Source organism: Caloenas nicobarica, chromosome 3, assembly GCF_036013445.1.
Source record: "Caloenas nicobarica isolate bCalNic1 chromosome 3, bCalNic1.hap1, whole genome shotgun sequence".
Classification (NCBI taxonomy): domain Eukaryota; kingdom Metazoa; phylum Chordata; class Aves; order Columbiformes; family Columbidae; genus Caloenas; species Caloenas nicobarica.
In genome coordinates this window covers 105057504-105082660 of record NC_088247.1, presented here as the reverse complement: position 1 = coordinate 105082660, position 25157 = coordinate 105057504, and positions in this window count along the sequence as shown.

Below are 25157 nucleotides of genomic sequence, written 5' to 3'. Positions count from 1 at the left end.
TGGTGGTGCAGAGTGCTATACTCTCTAAGAATCAAACATTTTGGAATCTCTATAAACATCATGCTTTGCACAATATTCAGAATTAGGGCAGGTTGTCTTCATGCAAATGAATATCTCTGTTCCTATTTCCCAATGAACTCTGGAAGATATTTTAAGACATCATACCTGCTCTGGGCAACAGTTTACCCTGATCAGTGAAGTGACCCCACCTGTTGTTCTGTTTTATCAGACTACAGCCATAAAATCTCTCATTCCAAAATTTCCTTTTAGCACTTAAAGAGCTGAAGGTTGGGATCCCGATTACAGCTGTTTGATGAAGAAACAGCACTCTCAGAGAACAAAAAAAAATGAGCAATATAAACAATGTGATGAAAAAAGTTCTTCAAAGGTCAGAGCAAGTGTTCAGCAGGACAACAGCTCAGAAATGAAGAAGCCTGACACCACCACACACAGCTGCGACGCAGGACTGCTGGGCTCTGAATACAGAGTTGTGAACAGTCCCTTAGCATTGCTGGTCTTCTAATCAGCTGTCTCTAAGACAGGAGAAAAGATGTCACAAAAATCCTTATTATTTGATAAAGTCTTTCAGATTTTTACCTGAAAGTTGTTCCTGAAGTGCAAAGCATTAAATTACACACGGCTGAATCATGTCATATATTAGAGTAACTTCTTTGTTGCTCTAGCACAGGGGTATTAAACTCATTTTCACCGGGGGCCACATCAGCATCACGTTTGCCTTCAAAGGGCCAAATGCAATTTTAGGATTCAACCTGCGGGTCTTGCGTTTGCCACTTGGCTATGTGTGAGATCATCTAGTCCAATCCCCCCACTGGAGCAGGAACACCCAGATGAGGTTCTACAGGAAGGCGTCCAGGCAAGTTTTGAATGTCTCCAGAGAAGGAGACTCCACAGCCCCCCTGGGCAGCCTGTTCCAGTGCTCTGGCACCCTCACTGAGAAGAAGTTTCTTCTCATATTTAAGTGGAACCTCCTGTGTTCCAGCTTGAACCCATTGCCCCTTGTCCTATCATTGATTGTCACCGAGAAGAGCCTGGCTCCATCCTTTGAAACCCACCCTTTACATATTTATAAACATTAACGAGGTCTCCCCTCCATCTCCTCTTCTCCAAGCTAAAGAGCCCCAGCTCCCTCAGCCTTTCCTCATAAGAGAGATGCTCCACTCCCTTCATCATGTTCATAGCTCTGCGCTGGACTCTCTCCAGCAGCTCCCTGTCCTTCTGGAACTGAGGGGCCCAGCACTAGACACAATATTCTAGATGCGGTCTCACCAGGGCAGAGTAGAGGGGGAGGAGAACCTCTCTCGACTTACTAACCACCCCCCTTCTAATACACCTTGCTGCCTTAGAGAACTCCCGCTACCTCCTCCCACCCCCAGGATAAGGTTTGCTAGAAACAAGCATTCCAAGTACCTAAAATCAACATCTGTGTCCACAACTTATTTGTCTCACTGTTGCTGCTTGAAAGTGATGTATGGAAATTTACTTTCTGAAATTTCACTTAGAGGATAAAAATTGCGATGGAGATCTGGGCACAATTTCCCATTTTGCTTAGAGAAAAAAAAAGGGGTGACATTCAAGTAGGTCAGTTTTCCACATATTTCTTTCACCAGACTTATCTGCCACACATTAGATACAAAAACAGATAGATGTAAAAATACTTCATAGACGCAGTCATCGATTCCACCTATTTCAAAGCACATTACGAAAGCAAAACACATCTAAAACAGAGCTGCACTCCTGGCTCATGATTTCAGACTTGACTGAAAGACTACTAAACTCTATGGACAGATTCATAATCAAAAAGGCTTGAAATGGTCACATAAAAGACCTGATGCTACCTCGTTGAAGAAACACAGCATAAGATACCCATTTTCCTACACATTAAAAACCTCATGTTCCACTTAACTGATGCTATGCACACTTGAGGACATTCCTTCCATTGCCAGCCTCTTTAAATGTTTTACACACACTGCTGAATTCAGCCTTACAGTATCCACACTTCACAGGTTACCATCTACAGAAGAAAGCAACAAGTGTGTTTTCAGCATCTATTTGATCTTTTAAAATCAGTTTGCTTTCATTCAGATTGTACCTGCTCCATGTGTGTTTCCTGTGAATATCACTATAAACACACTTACTACTACAAATCGTCATGGAAGAGCAATTGTGAAAGAAACAGCAAAGTATTCATAAAAAGCCCTCTTTGATCTCTCTGTTTTGGAGAAAAATGAATACCATGGGAAGAAAATGAATTTCCAAATACTAGAAATATTGAAATAAATAAAGGAGGAAACCCAAAAACCTTTCCTAGGTTATTTTCTGAGTTAAGCTGCTTCATTTCTAGTCAGCTGGACACTGATAAGCACCTGTGTATTATGCTGTACTTACTATATAGACTGGCAGCCACGTTACCTCTACAAAAGTAAATAACATCATTTCATCACAGTATGTCTTCAGTGCAGTGCTAATGAAGATGTCCCCATTCACACCCAAGCTCCAAGATTAACCTGCTTTGGATGGCCAACCTCATGGCAAATCAACACCTGAGTTACTGTCGCTCTCACCCTCGTTTCTCTAGAACTTTTGGGGCTCGTACCTTCTTGACAGCACATGGGACTGCAAGTAAATTGAGTGGCTCAGAAACTCTGCCAGACGATTGTGAAGAGGAAAAATATTCACTGTCATTTTGAGCATAGAGACAGGATACTGGGTATGCCACTGTGGCTTGCTATCTCAATGTAAGAAAAAGGAAAATTAACTACTTTCATTTAATTTGAGACTGTTTCAGTGGTTTGCTAGAATCATTTCTGGCTAGCAATACAGTACTTAGCAAATCTCTTTTGAAAAGAGCATTTTGAAATGCGCTACTAAGGCAACACTATAATATCAGTAAAATGTTAACGATCCTGTTAACATAAGTGTAATGCAAATATAAATGAAGGAATGGTATTGCTGATATGGATCAGACATCCTACTGTCTTGATGCAACATCATTAAGGCACATACGTGAGCAGTAGGTAAGACAGAAAAGGCAAGCTTTGCGCCACACTTCTTTGGAGCCTTCTCTAAGGCAACTATGTCCAGCATCCTATCCTGCCAGACCACAAGGAAGGTGAGCAGGGTGAGACACTGGAGTGTTGCCAGAAAGCAGCAATTATAACAGTAGAATGAAACCCATGTTAACCGCATCTCTTGATTTCTGCTAATGTCAGCCTAGGTCTTCTGTAAGTTCAGAGTGATTTGCCAGTCAAAGTGTTGAGATGTTACTTGGACCCCATCTAAACTTAGGCCAGCCTGACAGTCTGCCAAACTGAAGAAACTTAAGATAAAACACTATTTCTTCCTCCTGCCTTTTATATAAGCTAATGCAGAAACTGGAAATAGGACCCAGTTCTCCCTTCATGCAGTTTTCTGAATCTTAATGGAGCAAACAAAGAACTAGGAACTTCGGAAGCAAGCAACCTTTGGAACAACTGTTGTCTCTAAGACTTTTCAATTTATACACCCAGAAACTAACACACTGCAAAAATAATTTCTCTCCCACTTTCACACATATTTGAAGCCAAATTTCAAAGTGCAAGTACATATCAATAATTTCATCCATAAATCAGAAGATGGAAACTAAGGTGTGTGGTCAGAGCCAGCTAAACACAGCTCAGAGGAGAGCTGGAGGGTGTTTTTTGGGAGCATAAAGGGAACAAAGTGGTGGACCACTTGGCTCTCCAGTCAGGGGAGAACAGTAGGTAAAGACGAAGAGAGAACACTTCTTCCTTTAGGAAGGAGACTAGAGAAAGAAGGAGAAAAGTCAGCATTCCAACAACACAGAAATAGCTTTCTGCTATCAGCATGTTCATACAGAAACTCTCAATGATAATTTAAACTTTTTTCCAAATTGTTGTGAAGACAACTGTGATCACCTGTGTAAGGTCATGAAATTAATTATATTGTAAGAAAGGAACGAAAATAACCAGCTTTTCACACACAGATTCCTCCTGGATGGAGAGAGGGGAGTGGATGAAACAAAGCATTTAATTAATTCAAAATTTTTAGGCATGGTGGGAAAAAGGCAATTTGCACTCAGAGCACAAATACTGTTATTTGGTAATATTCAACTTCTACAACATGAGGTCTGTAAATCCAATGTAGGAGACCACCTCTTACCAGATATATCCAGCAAGTCTCATTGGCACACTGGGATACCGTCTTCCATTTAAGCACAGTGAAAATGAAGAGATTCATATATTCAGCCACTATTAGTGTAACCCAAACTACATGCCTAAGTCCATCAAGTATCCTACAAAAAATGGCTCATCATTCTGTGAAAGTATTAACTTAAATTTATAGGGTAGAACTAATATATCCAGATGCATAAAATCTTAATTATGCTTACAGAAGAAATACTAACTGTATCTTTCATCGCTTTCCCTGCAACACACAAAATTCTCCTTTGAAACAATAGTTGAATATGCAACAATTCGTAATGTGAAACATTGTTAACGTGTTTCCTCTGAGGGTCCCTTTTCTAGGACAGAGCAAAAAATACTTTTATTGCTCAAGTTTTCATTACAGAAATGCCATAGTACATATATCTTTGGTCTCCCATGTACCTTGCTACAGAGCATGACAAGCTACTGACAAGGCTTTTTTCCTGGTTCACCGCAGCGCCTCCCCTCCCTTTTTTTTTTTTTTTTCCACTATCATAAGTGCACTGATATTTAGATAGATTTACTTTGGAGCAAATAGTAAATGACTAGGAAGCTGTTTCCATTTCTCATTCTCATTCTGATTAATGAGCTGGAGGAACACTCCCTCCCTTCCTTCTCCTTCTGTCGATGAAAACATAAAGAGTTTATGCCTCTTCTACACCATTAAAAAATAATTATAGAATTGCATTCCCTAGCAGATGGATGGGACTTGCATAATACTGATGGCTTTTCCAAAAGGGAATAAGGATCAGCAAAGCCACCCTTCAGCAGTCATTCCAGGATGAAGGTTGTAAGATGATAGAGTATAGATTATTGAAACAGAGTCAAAAAGTAAAAAACCAGGAATATCACATACAGAAAAAAGCAAACATCAAACATAGCTCAGTAAGTACTGAGAGTGGCCCAGAAACAAAACTAGAGAGGTTTTTGGCCTATGTGAGCGGTGGAAAAAAAATTATGGTGTTTGATGTCTCCAGTTTTAAGGAACACAAGGTTTTCCAATCAACAGGATGACCAAAACCACTGTCCTCACTGCCAACTTTTCTTCCTTACAAAGACAACCTGTGGATCTTCAACGCTACATAACTATTCTCAACAAAATGGGGAACTGCATAAAAAGACGGTCAATAAAGGCTATGTCTTTGCCCCCAAGAACATCTTGAACTTTCCAAGAGGATGTTTAAAATACTTTACTGAGTTAAAAAGGCATCAAAATCCATTATACACCTAAATGCTGGAAAAAACCACAAACCTAAACCACTCTCACTAGAGCTGTCACAGACAAGGAACAGAAAACAAGATACTTTCTGATGCATAATTGAGAAACAGCTGAGTAAAGAATGACATTAACCTGCAAAAGTTATTTCCAGGGCTTGCTGTGTCAGTACTGAACAGTTACATTACAATGAATGTTTTCTGTAAAACAAACTCTATGATCAGTCAGTAGATAATAACTGAGCGCGACCACAGCATAAATTATTACAGAAGACTACAAGCAAAAGTCATTAAGAAACAGTCAATACTGGGAAAAAGCAGTCATATCAGTCCTAGAAACAAAACAAGTTGGTAAAAGGCAACAAATACCAGATTTGAAATCTAGCAATTTGACAGACCATTTATTTTTCACTCAATAATTAATAAATTTTTCCTACACCAGGGTGATTTTTCTCCACAAAGTAAGTTTACTCTTAAGTCTGAGAAAACATGGGACCATTTGGCTTCGCTATTACACTTCATTAAGTTCAATACACCCAAACACTTTGTAAAGTAGCATCACAGTTGCATTTTTAAAGCAAAATAGGAATGTTCATTTATCAGCACGTTTTGCTTTGCTTTATATAGCTGACTTGCATTATTTCTCTCAGAGTCAGTTCATCATTCGGTTGCACTCCCTTATGATGCCATAGTGCTGGATGGCACAGTCACACACTGACACTCAAATGGTGTCGATATTCCTTGTATAAAGAGTTTTCCCATCAGCACTCATGATGATGCTCCTTATATGATGCAACTTCCACGGCATTGTGGCTGGAGGAGACACGCTTTCTCATTAGAGATAAAGAACAAACCCTGTGAAAAAGGACGTACAAATTTGGTTGTGCATGAACTAAGGCAGCATCTGCAAGAAGGGCTGGAAGAATACAGGTAATTACAGGCCTGTCAGTCTGACCTTGGTGCCAGGGAAGGTCATGGAGCAGATCATCCTGAGTGCCATCACACAGCACATACAAGACAAACAAGCCATCAGGCCCAGTCAACATGGGTTTATAAAAGGCAGGTCCTACTTGACCAACCTGACCTACTTTTATGACAAGGTGACCCCCTTAGTGGATGAGGGAAAGGCTGTGGATGTTGTGTACTTAGACTCTGACACCATATCCCACAGCATTCTCCTGGAGAAGCTGGCAGCTCATGGCCTGGATGGGTGCAATCTGCGATGGATCAAGAACTGGCTGGATGGCTGGGCCCAAAGAGTTGTGGTGAATTGAACCAAATCCAGTTGGTGGCCGGTCATGAGTGGTGTTCACCAGGACTCAGTATTGGGGACAGTTCCATTTAATCTCTTTATCAATGATCTGGATGAGGGGATTGAGTGCACCCTCAGAAAGTTTGCAGAAGACACCAAATTGGGTGGGAGTGTTGATCTGCTGGAGGGTAGGAAGGCTCTGCAGAAGGATCTGGACAAGCTGAATCAATGGGCTGAGGCCAATTGTGTGAGGTTCAACAAGGCCAAGTGCCAGGTCCTGCACTTGGGTCACAACAACCCCAGGCAGCGCTACAGGCTTGGGGAAGAGTGGCTGGAAAGCTGCCTGGCAGAGAGGGATCTGGGGGTGTTGACTGACAGCAGCTGAATGTGAGCCAGCAGTGTGCCCAGGCAGCCAAAAAGGCCAAGGGCATCCTGGCTTGTATCAGCAATAGTGTGGCCAGCAGGACTAGAGAAGTGATTGTCCCCCTGTACTCAGCACTGGTGAGGCTGCACCTTGAATCTTGTGTTCAGTTTTGGGCCTCTCATCATAAGAAGGACATTGAAATACTAGAGAGAGTTCAGAGGAGGGCGACAAAGCTGGTGAGGGGTCTGGAGCACAAGTCCGATGAGGAGCAGCTGAGGGAACTGGGGCTGTTCAGCCTGGAGAAAAGGAGGCTGAGGGGAGACCTGATCGCTGTCTGCAACTACCTGAAAGGAGGTTGTAGCATGGAGGGGGTTGGGCTCTTCTCCCAAGTAGCAAGTGATAGGATGAGAGGAAATGGCCTCAATTTGTGCCAGGGAAGGTTTAGATTGGATATTAGGAAAAATTTCTCTACAGAAAGGGTTGTGAAGCAGTGGAACAGGCTGCCTGGGAAGGTGGCTGAGTCACCATCCTGGAGGTGTTTAAAAGACTCATAGATGAGATTTTTAGGGACATGGTTTAGTGCCAGAGTTAGGTTATGGTTAGACTCAATGATCTTAAGGGTCTCTTCCAACCAAAATGATTCTATAAAGAAAACATCCACTGTAATCCTGGACAGATAGCTAAGAAGTATTCAGGGTCAGTTCATGAAACCAATATTTCATCTAGCTCACTCTAAGGGAAAATACTTAATAAAAATTAATCTTTTCCCATGATAAGTTCTGATTTCATGGAAGATACAATTTCTGGATAAAAGAAATTGTGTGATTGTCCTGAATTACTTCTGGCTTTTCAGCTGGACACAACATGCTTCATTCCCACTTTTGCCCCCTCTAATACATCCCTGAGACTCCATTATATATTAGGTGTTTCAATCTTTCCAAATGGCATTTTCCGTCTTAAGTGAACTCCAGCTTCAAAAGAGAGAGAGTGCTCGTTTTACTGATTTGCAACATCTTGCCCAGAACATAGGTAAAGCAGAACATGTTCTGTGTTCTGGAGCTAGAATGTAGCCTATCCATTGTGGTTAAGCCTGTGGCTCTCTCGGAAATGTAAACCTAATAAGACAAAAACTCCACCAACCACACAACACCAAAAGGCATACTATTCAAGTTGACTGCAGAGTCAAATAACTCAACTGAAAAAAAAGAAAAAAAGCCATCGGGATTTTGCAATTCTAATTTCCCTGCTCATTGAAGCTTTCTACTTTAAGGCAATTAAAATGAGGCTTCAAATGCACAGGAAATTGGGATTGGGTACTGACTAATTTGAGAAAGAAATGTTCGCAATTCAGTCAGATGGACACAATTCAGACATCCGTGTCTTAGGAGTGGGGAGTATGAACACAATAAGGGGAGCTGGGAGGGAAATGGGGAAGAGAACATGGAAGGAGCACATGTATTGCCTGTCCCCTGCAGGGTAGAAATGCATCTGCCACGTGCTGCTCATGATGAGGACTGAGGAGCAGAAGCAGAGCTAGGATTTTCCTAGCCTACAAACAATTCATTTTTTTTTTCCCTTAACTTTGCCTCTACAAGGGTTTCTGCATTGCAATAAATGTAGAATCTAGATTTTGCGTGTATACTGAATTTTAGGGGATAAATACCTGCTCCCCAAACAGTGCCAGGCTACTCACCTGAGGTGAGGGAAACACACATCAATGTCTCTGCTGGAGTCAATTCCTTTGACTCTGAAAACCCAGATGTCAATTTTATTTCTCTCCATTAAAACCCGCACTCTGCTACTAAAAATAATGCTGTAAATGCAATGCCCCTCAGCCACACTCTATTGAATACCAACCTCACTAATGATCTGCTAGAGTAGCTCTTTAACATTTGATTGTGTCCATCTGCGTAGTACCACCTACTTCAGCAGGGTCTTAATGTTCTTGAGAGTCCTTCACATCACTTGATGAAAGTGATGCTGAAGAACTATAGCATCACTTGCTTCATTTGCATGGCCCTTTCTGTGAAAATTCACCTCCATGGGGCCAGTTTTCAAGCCTCTCACAACATGATGATCATGTCCTCTTGGCAGAGATTTTTCTCCAGAAGTGGCAGCTGAATAGCCCAAGGGAAGGTGTCCAGCACTCACCCTGTGCTGCAGTGAGCAGTACCAGAACTGGGCACACAAAATAAGCTGCTCTGTGCCTCCTCCAGCCTTCAGACCCAGAAAGGTGAAGAAGAGATATACTCAAGTCAAAGGCAAGCAGGACAGGAGCAAGAGACAGGGAGTGAAGATGAAAGGAGAAAGAGAAAGAGACCTGTTGAGGTGCTAGAAAGCCTGTTTAGAAGCAAAGTCTGGAAGACAAAACTAGAAGGGAAGAGTATGTTGAGACAGAGCGAGCAGGGAACAAGTGAGCCCTTGGAATAACCAAGATGACATAAAAGAGCTGATGGAAAGACAGAAATTCTGTTGTCCAGGAAAACACCGCTCTCCCTGTTTTCAAATTATTATGGAAAGAAGTCAGTAAAATTATATAGTATTTTTTTTTCCTTTTGTAATAGAATACTGGTGGCAAGCAATAAGTGAAAAGAAAGCAAGACGTTCTTGAATAAAACATTTAAAAATTGATGGTGGTCTGATTGTTGATAACCATGGAAGTTGATGGTATCTCCCCTTGTTTGCGAGGAGATGTTTTACTAGACACTGTCAGCTGCAACTGCCTTGATACTGGCAATCAAAACCCCCTATCTAAAACAGAAATAGTAAGAGCAGAGTCAATTCCCTTTCAAATAGTCCAGATATGTGCCCCAGCCTTGACCTGGAGAAATTGCCAAAAGGAATGAAAGGAGCCCAAGTTCCCACACAACTAACTGGCTTTAAAAAAAAAAAGGAAATCAGCTTGTGTCAGATGTTATCTAGAGACCTCTTAGAAATGAGCCTCTGAACAGCTCATCTGGCATGAAATAATAACAAATTGCAATCATCGTGGTTTTGATATGGGTCTGAATTGTCAAAAGCATTAGCCCACACTTCCCACATCACGGCCTCCTGAAAGCCAGGCATTTAGAAAGGAAGAGCGAAGATGCAAAAACCAGTTACTAGAATTGAGAACACTGTCTCCATTCAAACTAAGACAATATCCAGATGGATGACCTGAGGTTTTTATTTTCTGGTGTGGTAGTACATTTAACTGGACACTTTCAGGATGTTTAGCATCCTAAAAATAATCAGGTCATCCATTGCACTTAATGTACTGATAGCAAGCTTCTAACTGAAGTCATCTTAACATCTCTGAGCAAGCACATTGCACAGGGTTTTTTCTACATTTTGTATTTTTCTACTGCTGAAGAAAATCAGATTACTTGACTTCTTTATTAAAAAGTATTTCAATTTAAATATTTTGATAAAATCTTCCCCTTAGTGTCATTTTGTTCTTTTATAAAGGCATCATAATAACTGGCCACTGATCTGAATATGAGAAACAGCTGAGTTTGTCTTGTTTACTCTACTGCTTGTATTCCTTGCTGGATGAAGTGGAGTCATAAAAACGTCATTGCCTTGTGAAAGATTTAGACTTGCACCGATCTTCTGCAGTCCTATCCTTACGTAAAGTTCATCAAGGATGGCAGACGGTGCTGCTGGTTCAAGTCCCAGATTAGAACAGCTTTGTTTTGTCAAAAGGAACTTGATTATGTGTCTTTGTGGCCTCAATCCATCAGCATGAACACCAAGCCAGGGATGATCAGGAAAAGCTCCAGCTACATTCAGTAAACAAACTTCACTGCTGCTATTTCCAATAGAAAACCATATTTAGTCAGCCTGATAGAGGAGGCAACAAATATCATAAGGTTGCAGACTGACGTATAAAGAGCTGGCAACTGTACTCAGTGACTCAGAAAACTCAGTGTCCATAAAGAAAAACAAATGAACACAATCCTTGCAAAAAAAAGGTAGGGAAAAGGCAAGTACTTCCAAATGCGATGGGGAGGACTCTTCATTCCTCTATACAAGATACCAAAATGCTACTGTGCAAGCCATGAATGTTCATGGCTTTGCTACACTGATTCATTTTAAGGACAAGCATTACCCAGCAGCGTGTGGAAAAGCCTTCTGCCACAGTGCATTGGTCAAGAAATAAGCTGTATAAAGCCTTGTACAAAGCAGATCTGACAATCCTGTCTGAAATCTGTACCTTTGGTGTTGACCCAAAGCCATGTTTTTGCCAGACTAGCCTCTGACATTAATGGCTTGACATTGCCAGTACAAAAGAGCCCTTGAGACAGTACTTTGTTGCAGGAATATAATTGCTACTGTACCAGATGTGTGCCATAGAAAACCATAAAATTGCAAAGCAAACAAAGGTAGCTATTTGACAGAAAAATGACAGAAAAATTCTTTCAGGTATCAGCAATACTAGTTAACAAATATGGTACATGAGTTTTAAAGGACAAGCTCTGTAAAGTGCTTCATACTGGTGTCCACACCCCAGTGCTCACTGTATTCCTGCGGAAAGCCTCTTCAGTACTTTCTCAATCACAGAAAAGAACCCCAAGTGTCCTCCTCTGCCACTACAGCAAGTATCAGAATCTAAGTAGTTTCTTAGCCTTCATTTCATTCAGTTTTCAAGTTTGGAATTTATTGAGAATTAACTTGCAAATTCTTGTTGAATAACTATTTGATTTCTTTTTGATATGCAGAAGTAAATTGTAAGCTAGCGTTAAGTTTATCAGAGTTGTCTTTCTTCTTTCTTTAGTGGAAAACACCTAACTGACCAGCACTTGAGAACAATGGGCACCGTTTTTGGTGAGGCAGCAATACAGACAGTGCTCTTGAAAGTGCGGGTGCGAAGTTGCCCTACGGGACTCGAACCTTGTGGTGCGAGTCACAAGATAATTTAAGAGCAAGACCTGAGACCCTGGCTTAGGAGGCAAGATCAACGGCATTAGCACTGCACTAACACTCTCAGCAGTTGGACGGGTTAAGAACATGATCTTTTAGTCTTGGAAGGTTATCAGCACCTAGTTAATAATTTCTCTCTGAATTTGAAGGGAGGAATACTACCTTGTAAATCTTCTATAATACTTACCATGACAGGGTAGATCTGCCTTGGATAAGAAGATTCTTAATCATCAGCAAAGAAAGCCCCAAGGAAATTGCGCACAATGACAAAACCAGACTCCAAGGTGGGGCAGCCACATAGGAAGTTGCACAGAACTCAGAATGAGGTTTATAAGGTCAAAAATAAGTAGGAGATATAGAAAGTAATTATACCTCAGGGTAGCTATAAAACTTTGCCAACAGCAGAACAACAGAGAGCTTAGCAAGAGGGGAGCAGAAAAATAACTAGAAACAAGGCTGGCAATATTAATGAGACATGTTGCCTAGTCTCTGGAAATGAATGTTGGAAGCATTTTGGCGGTAGGAAAGCATACTTCGAAGCTACGCAGCAAAGGATCCTAAAGAGACTGCTTGTAATTCTGTGTAGCAGAAGGGATACCTAAATGAAGAAAAGAAAGATAATAAAATGAAGTGTGTGTATGTGCTTGGGAAGAGGAGGGTGGGTGCTGAGTGTACATGTGGCAGACTGTTGCTTGTTCAGGTTTTAAGAAACTGAAATTCATCCTCGCATGTCTGCACTGATAGGAAGAGCAACATGGGCCAGCGTCAACATGGGGCTGCACAGATTACTTTGGGCTGACTTTTAAAAATTGAAGTAGAAGCCTCAGGTAGAGAGGAAAATAAGAAATGCTTAAAACAAGGTCTTAAGAAGGGGAAGGAAAAAACAGGCCAGAGTTTGGAAAGTGAGAATAGCCTTACAACCAGAAAAGAAGACCCTGCAAATAATTCTGAAGGGCACAATGTATAAAAGTTTAAGATGACAGATTTTTGTGCCCATGATTTGGACAGTATAAAATCAGTTTGCTTAGAGTGATCTGAAGAAATTGTTTCAGCCATGCAAGAAATAATCTCTATTAAGGAATCTTTAGCTTCAAACCAACAAATAAGCAAACCAGCCACTTTCAAGGGTGCCCCAACTCTGTTACCGTGGTCAGTTTCGCATCATTTCTACAGGACCAGATGTGGCAGCCGCTGGGGTTTCATGCACAGAAGCAGCTCCCAGAGCCCAAGGAGGTCACCAACAGGTGCTGCCATTATTTGGGACGCCACAAGGATCCCTGTGCTGATGCACATGAGGCATCCAGCTCACCACCTCAGCCGTCCTCCACTACAGTGTGCTCAGCATTATGTGAAAGCAGCAGAAAAGGCTGCCCCACTAGGTATCCATAAAACTGAACTCTTATGCTGAAAAGTTTATTTTTCTTCTATGGTTCCATTCTCTACACATTAAGTAATTTCTTTCTGTACTAGGCCAACTTTTGAAATGTTTGACAAAAATTTTCCTCATCTGCTACATTTTTTTTTTATTTCCACTTTAAAACAGCTTTTTTCCCCTGTCCTTTTTAATTTTAAGTAAACTACTACTTATGGCCTTCCTGTTTGCATCTGAATCTGGCAAACATCAACAGAAGGCAGTACTGACACCTAATAGCTGTCTGATAATAAGTATTAGAAGACAATAAAGAACACTTTCCTTCCCACCCCCACTGCCCCAAACTGATTTCCAATCAGTTTGATTTGTACTGTAATCAACTGCTTAAAAAAAAAAAAAAATTAATTGTAATTACTCATTACTGACTTATACTGGTTGGCTTTCATTGGTTCAAGAGGTCATACAATACTGTTGCTTCACAATATGATGCACCATAACAGTGAATGGCAACCAAAACTCAGTTTCTGGTAATATTAATATATCATTCTTTCTAATAAGTAGTTCTCTGTGATATACATGTCTGTAAGAGGAAATAAAATGCCATAGTCCAATCTCAATTGACAATACAGTAAATCCTTCTGGAGCAGTTTGAAGCTACTGCTTTGTTGTACCTGAGGGTTACATGCAAAAACAAGGGGTACTCTAAAGCAAACCAGTGCTGCAGAAAATCTACAAAAAGGATTGCAGTTTATATCAAGAGATAATACCACACTTCATCAGCAGCAAAACCACTAAGAAGTTTAAAGCAGAAGTGTACAGACACGTACCTCGCTCTAGTGCTAAAGTGTCAACTTAAATCTACATAATCTAGTGCTCAAGCGGAAGACACTTGTATATCAGGTTCATACTGTTTCATAAAGCTTTGAAGGGCTCCATTTCACCTTAGACATTCTGAAAGGCTTTGATTTAAATCTCCTCATCCACCAAAAATAAACTAGCAATGAAATCTTTGAGGTGCCAAAACCAACAGAGTTAAAGCTTTCTTCAGATCTAGACTTGAGATACTGAAAGAACCAAGGTTTTATTAGGTGGAGACAGAAAATTTCATCTGTTGTGAAAAGGACTGATTCTTTGCAGGTACCAAGGACAGTGGCTTTTGAAAGAGGAAGGGGGAAAAGAGACACCAACATCTGTTTCTTTTTCCTCCATTTATTGCTTTGCATTTAAGTTGGCAGACTGAAAGAGACTAAAAGTTGGCTAATGGACAACAGCACAGGAAAAGTTTCAGTGGTAATTTTCTGCCTAGAACAACTGAAGTTTCCTCTCTAAAGGTAAGCATTAGTGGTGCCTGGCCACCAAGGCGGGAGAGCTTAGTTTCTAATGAATCCATAAATCCTGATTATCTTCCTGGACTATCTGAATTTCTCAGATGTATAGTTTAGACTGAATAACATAAACTCCTGATTTAGAATTCTCTGAGAGTAAAATATGCTGTATATTTTTTCAGATATATTTTGATGCCTAAAAATGAGTTTAAGTGTCCCAAATACACACACTTTGGTCTCCATTCTTATGTTGTAGTTCAGACATTTGCATAAAAAAGGCTTGAAATTAGTAAAGCATTTTTTCAAGGAGAAGGAAAAAAAATCCACAAAAAAGCCAAGCAAATTCATATTACCACTAACCTGAGAAAGGTACTTTTAAGGTTAAAAGGTTCCAAGCAAGTAAATTCCTTCTACTAAGCCCATGGTCTTTGAGACAGACTACTGAAGCTATTGAAAAGAAAGAAAAAAAATAATTTAAAAATAAAAAAAAAAGAACAAGAAAAGGAACAACACTAGTATAAGAAATAACCTTCAGACTTCAAGCCTCAAGGTCAAATGTGACAGATGCTAGTGATTCCTTCATTTATTTTTCTTGACATCTATCAATGCAATCAATCTCAAGTGAAGTTGTAGATGCCAGAAAGGGAATAGCCTATCATGATTTGTAGCCACCTTCAAAAACAAGTGCTCTTTCTCTGTTGAAAGTGCTCTGTACACAAATATACATGTACTAAAGTACTGGCTATACTGAGTAGTAGGATTTTATGGCTTCCTTGCTCATGCATGCATGTTCAGATCTCAAGTTTTATTTAGGAGATGCCTTCTACTTCACATATTTACACAAGTCTTTAGATTAATCTCCAGTTTAGTTAAGCCTCAAGACTAGTCTAGAGGTTCTACTCGCAGCTCAAGAAATCACATATGGCTTGCAAAGTAATTTTTTGGTTTGTATAGGTACGCTTACTAGATGTAAAGATGTATAGTTCAGTACCAACAATTCTGTGTAGGGATTCTACAGTCCACATCCCCCAAGTGTGGGGTGACAAATCATCTTGATCTGTCAGTGCCAAAGCCTCAACATGCCTTTGCCTCTAAAGTGTTGCAAGGATTTGTAGGAAGAGACAAAGTCCCACTAAGATAAAGCAACTACAATCTAACATGACACAAGAAAATATCTGAGAGAAACTACCCTGCTCTTTTCCATAGAGAAGAAGCAGCGACACAACAGAACAGGTCATGTGCCCAAATGTGGGACAGATGTCAGAAGTTAATCCAATAGTTCAAATCTCATCTTCTGAATCTACATCTAAACAAGGCTGGCATTCTGGTATTGCTGCTGAAGTAGCTGATCTGAGGATCTTCCCCACCTCCCCTCTTCAGGGAGGCTGTGGTTACCTTCAGTCATGTGAACAAGATTAAGATCCACTTGTTACATTATTTTTTGGGTCAAGAACATCATTATGGAATTAGTGATGAGTGAGGTCTGCAATGGAAGAACAAACTGAAGTTATGCTGTCATTTGCTATGGGCTCATTAAAAAGATTGGTTAGCGACCAATGACAGAACCCAAGGGAATGGCAGGAAGATGCACCAGGGGAGGTTTACGTTGGACATTAGGAAAAGGTTCTTCACCCAGAGGATGGTGGAGCACTGGAACAGGCTCCCCAGGGAGGTGTCATGGCCCCAAGCCTGACAGTGTTCAAGAAGAGACTGGACAACACCCTCAGACACACGGTGTGAACTGTGGGGTTGTCATCTGCAGGGACAGGAGCTGGACTCGATGATCCTTGTGGGTCCCTTCCAACTCAGGACATTCTGTGATTCTATATATACTATACAAAACCGCAACTTACCATCAGTAGTGCAGGTAGAGCTTTAAAATAGTAATGGTAACTAAAATGAACAATGCTATTTTTGTTCTTGCCCAACTCTAACTTCTCCAAAATACACAGATCAAAAGAAAAAAAAAATCAATCCTGTATTATTATACAAATTCTGACCTTGTTGACAAGTTTTCCTTTGTGTTTTCCCCACTCTACTAAGCACATTTACAATCTTACTAGCTTTATAATTATAAATTTAACAGATGGGTAAACATATTAGAGCTGAAATGAAATCAGTGGCCACAGCAACAGTCTCACAAGCACCCAAAAGTCAACATTCAAATTGTGGAAGTACCTCTGCGTTGCTAAATAACCAATATGTCACATAAATACACTTGCTGCCTCCTCACCTCCAGTAACACAAAAAAGGAAGCCCATTAAATAGCAACAAGAAAGGATTTTACATGGCATCACGGGAGCAGAAAAACAGTGAAAGTACCCACATCGAGTGGCATTTGCGATAAAAGAGAAAGTGCTGTGCTCCATGGCAGGAGTTCTAACAACTCTTTTACCATCACAAAGGTTCTATAGCACTGCACTGATTCTCTCCCTGTGTCATTTGCAGGGGCTTGTAAAACACAACAGAATTGCAAGAGATGACAGAAGAGACTAACTATATCAAAAACACATCCACAAAGTCAGATCATCTAGAAACCCTGTCATGCAACAAATCTGATTGTAACAAAATACAGTCATGTTGTTCCCCATAGACGAGTCCTACCAATTGCTTAGGAGCTCTATTAGAGAAGGTCTAACAAAAGGTGTTCCAAAAATCAAAGATTAAGTGCAGAGCAAGATCTTTCTGCTCTTTAAAAAAAGTAACAAAGTACACAATTCTGTTGAACTGGCGAACAAGGACATAATTATGCTGAGTGGTAAGCACCACTGCAAATATTATGTATAAAAGTTATTATTGTATTTGGCAAAGTTTCTGTAAAATGCAAAACAAGCATCCCTTCACCGGCCGCTGGTGTTGCAGCGCTCAGGAACCACTTGCAGTTGTCACTTCTGGCACGTGCTTCCTGGTGTCTGTTCCATCTGCCTTGTCCCACTGCTACGTAACGTGTCTTACCTCAGCCAGCTTTCTTCCTACACACAATGCATCAGCTGCAGTGAAATATCACAAGTAAGAAAATAAACCAGATATGCATCTTCCACACAACAACTTCTGCAATGGCTACAGTTCATTATGGATTTGGTATGACTCTATTCTGCAGGCTTGGGCTATTTTTTTCTAGAGACAATGTGACCAGAGGAGCAAAGAGAACATCCCTAGTTCTGCCTTCGAGTTGTAATGCGCATTGAGTATCCATCGAAATCACACCTGGTATTTTGTACACAAAGTCAACACAATTGAACCCTGGTAACAAAGTCAACACAATTGAACCCTGGTAACAAATAAATATTGGGTGCTATGCTGCCTCTGCCTGTCTAGTAAAATTTCATAGCTTTATATATATTTTACTTAAAATCAGCTATAAGTGCTGTCAACCGAAACCTTTGCTTGCCTGGTTTCACCCTGAATGTAATAGTAATACCTGACAGCATCTACTTTTTTCTCTTGTAAATGTAGGTGAACTGTGAAGACCTTGTAAGAGACTAGTATATGTAATTCAGGTTATGCGGTTCAAAAAGTAAAGGGGAAAAAAAAGACTAAAAAGATACTGACACTGTGCATAGTTCAAGATATGAGAAAATCCACCCTGGAATTAATTGATTGCTTTACCGCCCTTCACACACATTTGTTTCAAAAAAACATACTCTTCCTGCTCTGAGCTTGATGTTATACAATGGCATGGACTCACTACTGCACATACAAGTCACTGGGAACTACGCAGACTTTACATCTTGTTTACAAAACAAGATAGAAAGCACATAGAATCCAAGACATGTCACCTGTGAAACTTTAAGGTGTTTTTATTTCTAGCACAGGCTCATCACTGAAGGAATTCAATTACCTTGTTCCTAGAGTGAAAATCCTTATAAAATTTTAGAAATCATTTGGTTATAGCATGGTCAAAGAATTCATTACAAAACAATACAATTCCTTGCAATTTCCAAGACAAAATAAAATATTAAACAGATTTCCGCTGTAGGATTGCTAGCTCATTTAAGAACTTTATTGAATTATTCTTGACTTCCAATCAGCTATTCTTGATTCTTTTTTAAAGAGAAGATTTTTAGAAAAGGGAAATTTGCATGTTTGTTATCAGAACTGGGATAATCAGCTATTATCGCTCCAAACAAAGGGCAGAGGAGCACTCATAAATTCTGGAATGAAGGTTCAGAGCAAATGACAACAAACTTCTACCCTATCATGTGGCTGCAGTCTGTGGGTAGACACTTAACTATCCCTGTGGGACATTTATGCAGGCACAAGATCAGAGCTTTTCTGCATTGCTGAGTGGGAGGAAGAGCTACTGCCTCTCACAGTGAAGAGACAAGACTAGAGGGGAAAAAAACAGCCAGTTGCTCCAACTGCAAAGTTTTACAGCACACAAAGTACCAAGGAGTCAGCTGTACAAAACCAGGAAAACCACAGGCACGTCCTTACTAAACTATGCGCCATGGAAATGCATTTGGGGAGCAAGCTACACTTCTTGCAAATGTATAGGGTAGCCAAGCTATAACCAAATGCACTTACTTTAAAAGCACAGACCCTCTTTACTGTGGTGACATTCTCCATCTGCCATCTGTAATGCACAGCTGAGTAGTCCGGATCGTCTCAAGCAGATGGCAAAGGCAGGCATTTGTTCTCGTAGTTAGAATGATCCCTCCCTCTCCTTCAAGGCTCCTTACATTTGGCACTTGCCTGCGCTCCTGGTGCGTTCTGCCTGCCCACAGATCCAAGGCAGAGCTGCTCCACGCAGCACAGCAAGGCGTTTTACACACAGCGGTATTCCCTGCGAGCGCCACGGCACAGGGGCATTGCCAACGCAGGAGGCACTTTGCACATAGCATATTTATTGGCTGTGACATAGAGCACGGCGTTTGCAAAGAGCTACAGAAGAAGACAGCTGCTGCGGCTCCCCTAATTACCCTTCCCCAGACATCAACAGTAATTTACAATTTGGATGATGTTACTGGAACTAAGTATGATCTAGATCGACACATAGATCTCCTCCTCACTTTTACAGGCCATGTGTTATATGAGAATTACAACTATTCAAACTGTTGCTGTGAGTTAGATTATCTCCTGTAAGGTTTTTTATTGTGCATTCTCCTTTTGCTACTGGAAACTACAGAATCTGCTATAGACCCTAATCAGATAATCATATCTTGTTACAAGCACAAGCCAGCAGGAGTTGCTATTAGAAACTCTCTAATCTATCACATCAAAATAAAGAATCTTTGAGATGCTTAGTAAAAATTGCACTTCTTAACACACATTTCACAGCAGAAGTAAAAAAAAAAAAAAAAAACCACAACACACAAAACCCAATTATATTGAACAGGTAGAACATTAGACTCACATATATCCAAATTTAATTCTACGTTACTCCACTACTGTAGCATTTTGAAATATTTACAGTGTTTAGCTTCTGCTGTTCTGCTGCTAACCAAAATTTAAAAGAATGCACAGGAAGTCTGACAAATGAAGACATCATCAACATTTACAATTAACTGCACAAAGAGGATAAAACATTTCCAACAGTTGCACCCTCGAAAGATCAAAAGCTTTCCTCCTCTGTCAATAGCTCTGAACTGCTTTATTGACAAGAGACATCACTTAAACAACACAAGTGCAAGACAAAACTCAAAATGTATGGAGACACATGAAACCGCAAAGACTCAGTAGATATTCTAAGCCCAATAGTATACTTGGATAAAGAAGTAGTAAAAAGAAAATGGAACGAATTAGACAGAAAAGCTTTAAACTTAGGATGAGTATCTGCACTAGGTCTGTACCTGTAACCACTGAGAATCAAGACGATGTCAACTTCGAGGCTCACTGTTATATGGATCCAGTAGTTTGCTGACGCTTTTTATAATAAAATAAGCATCAATCTCCAGCTTCTACAATAATTTAGACCCATGCAAGACAAACATCTATTTGGGGTGGTGTCCTGCTCCCCCCAGTAGATGTGCAGCATGCATTTTGTGGCTGTATCTCTACACAATTGTGTGATTTTTCTCAATCCAAGCTGTGAGTCAAATGAGAGGATGAGACTTACCCATGTTTCTCTGGACTTGCCACTGATAAGATTTCACCGCTGCTTTCGTCAATGGGAAGGACACGAGCAACATACTCTCCGCTCTGCTGGTAAAACTTATAAACAGCCACTTGAACTACGCATTGCTCACTGCTGCTTCTCAGCCACGGGCTCAGGATGATGGGGCTTGGCCTCTCTGATGCATTGAGAAACAGAAACGAACCTAGAACAGATGAGGCAACAAGAAAGCTTTAAGAACAAAAAAACCCTGAAAGCCTCACAGAGTCCAAATGAATACTTGTAATTTTTATGCCGCAGCTCACTCTGCAGCCCTTCCAGAACTCCCAAAGATTAACTTTGCCAACTAGTTTGGAAAGTTTGCCCATTTTGTATTAAACCCATTAAGATCTTCCTGGGCAGGCAACATTTCAGCTCATCTTTGGATGGCCCAAAACAAAAATTACATTTAAATCTAAGTCACAGAAGAAAAAGCATAAACAGGAAAAAGCCGTAAATATTAAGGGCAGGGAAAAATAACAAACAGTAACATCAAAACTCGATCAATCAAAAGACTTCCAAAGTTAAGCCCAGGCAGGTGATTAAGGAGTTTTAGGTTTAGAACCTTACTTTCATGTACCTATTCTTGCTGGACTTCATCCCCATTTCTGTAACCTCTCATGTGCGGTCCAGACCCAAATATTATGGCCTTGATTCAGTGGGATCCTGATTTCGCAGCTCTGAGATATATATATTTTATTTGTTTTTAATAATACTTTTTATCTATTTCTCTCACCCAAATAAAGAACACAAATTCAACAGCTTTACTTTTGCTCTTCTATAAACAGAAGAGTGCAGCATTTTTAAGTCATTAGAGTCAGAATAAAGGCTTGACAATTTTATGTCTTCAGTAATTCATTCTAATGTATTAATTTTATATGCAGCTAATCCACATTAAACATTTCATTATTATCCAGTACATTGACTCCCTTGGCCTAATTCTATTTCAATATAATCTGAGGCTTATCCAGTGGGAGGTAATATATTTTCATCACACTGTTGCTCATTTTAGATAAGCCAAATTACCCCCTTTTGGCAGCTCACCAATTTACCAGTTTGCCCACAGAGCAAGCACACTAGGGTGTGTAGTTGGTAAATGAAAGGGGCAGTTAGGTAAATGAAAGGGACCAACCCTTGAAGCACAAAAAAATGTGATATTCCACAGATTCTAGCAAGACTGGTCAGATAATCAAGGCAACGAGATTTCATTTCCTGGAGCATCCGTTAATAAAGCATGTCCGTTATACTTGCAGATCTGATGAACAGTTTAATTTCACAGAGAAAAAAACTAAAGCTCAACAGGGCTCTAATTTAAACCTCTTTTTAAGTGTGCATGAATTTTAGCAGGAGCAACAGCTTGGTTTTGAAAATTCCAAGGCTGAATCTTCAGAAGAATGATGTTCCGCTTCACTGAGCGCGGCTCAGCTGAGATCCAGGGTGTCTAAGACATCCTGTGGATGAGCCATGAATGGATCCTGCTCGTCTTCAGTGTCTAAGCTGTAGACCACAAGGTGCAAATGAGTCACTCTGAGCTGCTGTGGTACCTCACCTCATTCTAAAATGGATCTGGTGAATTGTCTTTTGGTGGTCTCCATTTCTTCCCACTGAACTGAGGATCAAGAGCTCAGATTTGAATATCCTACTGTCAATGCCAGTTTAAAACAGAGGAATTGTGCTTGTGCTCACAGATGTTTCCCTTTGAAAGAGTCTGATTTGGCAATTCATTGCAGGTCACACACAGGGGAATAATGGAAGGGCTGAATATGAAACCTGGATTCCTGCCAACCACCACGTTTCTCTCTCATATACACATTTATCGTAAGCAACATTTTTGACATACTTGTCAAAAACAGTGTTCTTGACATTGGCATCACATTATTGACACATCTAAAACTAGAAAACATTTGTACTGAAAGAAACACACAAATACATAACACACAGCCTGCTCAGATGTCGAAGTTTGTAAACAGAGAGGAGTGAAACGTAGCCACAGCATTTTTTTTAATAAGAAGATTCCTTTATGTTAAATAATAGCCTTTAATCCAGTAACTAAAGGAATGGTTTGGTGACTTTATACAAACTCTGGTTTTGTCACACTTATATATACCCAGTATTTTTACTGGTCAGTAAAATAAAAACAAAAACCCAGTCACATGTACCATTCTTCCCTGTCTCTCCCTTTTATTACAAAGAGAATTAGAGCACTAAATCTCATGCCTTTAATTGTACCATCCCCATAAGAACACTGAAATTTGTGACATGAAAGGGAGCAAAGAGACTTCTGCTGATGGCAGAAAGACATTGCATTGCAATAATTGCTGATGGTAACTTGCCAGGTACGAGAGCCATTTGCTCATCTTACTGCCTTGCAACAGGGAGTCAGATTTTTAAAATTACAAAGGCATCTCTCGTTCCTTTGTTTCTCATGGTGATTCTAGAAAACAGAGCTTCCGAGAACAGACTCTCTTACGCCCTGACTTGGGGCCAGGTTTGAAACGTCAGTGAAGTCTAGTAGTAGACAAGGCTACCTGCTACATCAAGTGTGTGAGATAGTCACCAACCTCCTTTGTTTTCGCTTTTATATTTCCACTCTCTGTTTACAGGGCTCACACTTTGCAATTGCGGCTTATTACCCATCACATGGCCAGTTCTACCTACCAAATTATATTGCTAAAAGGAACACAACTTTGCCACGGTGGGGGCTACCCCGGCAGATGCTCCCCAGATGCTGGAACAGCCCCACACTGCGCTCCTGGGAAGTGGTGCCTAGAAAAATCACTGTGAAGGACATGGCTATTACGCTGTTTTGGCCTCACCACCGGTACGCAGTCTTGTCAGAAATGTCCTCCTAGCGCATACTTTTAGGGAGATTCCCATACCTGGGCAAATGCTAGAGCTGTGACAGATTACTAAAAAAAAAATTATTTAAAAAAAAGAGAGAATAAACATAACTTTCTTCTTGCTTTTGAAAGCTTAACCATGTTGTGGGTGACATCCCTGTCTGCTGTGGTGTTCTCTTTTTGGTCTTACTGCTCATCTAGTCCATAAGTGCTAAGGAAAGAACTATCCAAGCTGCATTTGGCTCTGGTGTCACTGGAACCATTTCCAAAGCTGAAATGAGGGGTACTTGCTATGAAACCACAGAGAAAGTGCGGAGGCTTGTTCCACAGCAGAGTTCGAAGATTCCTGAGTTAGATCTGCTTATCGGAGAGCAGACTGGTGAGTTCCTATAGTGGCCAGGCCTGACGCCTCTCGCGTACATTAACATCGCACACATCTTTTCCTCGTAAGCAACAGACTCAAACCACCAATTCAAACCCAATGTCATGAATTTGCTGTCTCCAGAGCATACACAACATGTCTGTCAGTCAACTGCATACACACACATACACAAAGACAACAACGTGCTGACAGAGGCCTAAATCCTCTTTCGTTCAAGCTGACAGGACTTACGCTACTGAAATCAGTGGTGTCAAACCCCAAAAAGGAACAGTTAAGGTGTCTGAAGTGAGGAATGATACATTCTGAACACAAATCCTTGTAACTCTCCCTTCCCTCAAAGGCACAGTCTCTCAGTCACTGCTTGCCACTGGTGGCCACTGCTTCATGTGACGGCCTCCCACGGGGTCAGTCTGAGCACCATTTCCAGGATCAGGTTAGAGACCACTACTTAGAAAGAGTTAAAAGATCACATGGAGATCAATTCCCCATCCATGCAAGGGACAGAAGAATATTCTGTTTTGCACCAAGGGACTTTCTGGGCAAAATTAGAAGCTACGTGCTCACTTTTATTTCCCTCTGGCAGGAGAGCATCCATGTGGCACACTCTGAGATCATTGTGCAGACCCAGAAGATTCTAAGGTTCCAGCTATAATTTCCTTGCTCTTATTTTCTCCTATTAGCTCAAAGCCTAATAAGACTCTTGGGATCTTCCCAAGCGACTAGCTAGAAAAAGCACTGTAGCTTCAAACAGACTTATGTTGCTATTTAGTTATCGAGGGATGTAAATTGAGATGAAAGGCCCCTTTGTGGTACATGCTGCCATGTTCTGCTGCTCAGGACTGTGAAGGGTCTATTCCTTTTTCAGAAAGATGTTCACCAATGAGTCATTTCAGGCGTCTTCCACTACAGGTTTTAAATTGGACTCTGGCTGCACAGTGCAATATTGATATTAAAGAGATACAGTTAAAATAATCACATTGTAACTAGATATACAGCCACAGACCCAGGCACTTAGTACTTCCCAGGTCCCGAGCTCATTCATCATCATCATGCAGAAGCATGCGGTTGCAGAAGAAACAGCATTCAGCATTTTTGCAACAAATACACCTGTGTTTGCCTTATATAACATAAACCCTACTAGCTGATATTATTCTGTGGTGTTTCAGAACTGCTGGTCTTAATGCAAAT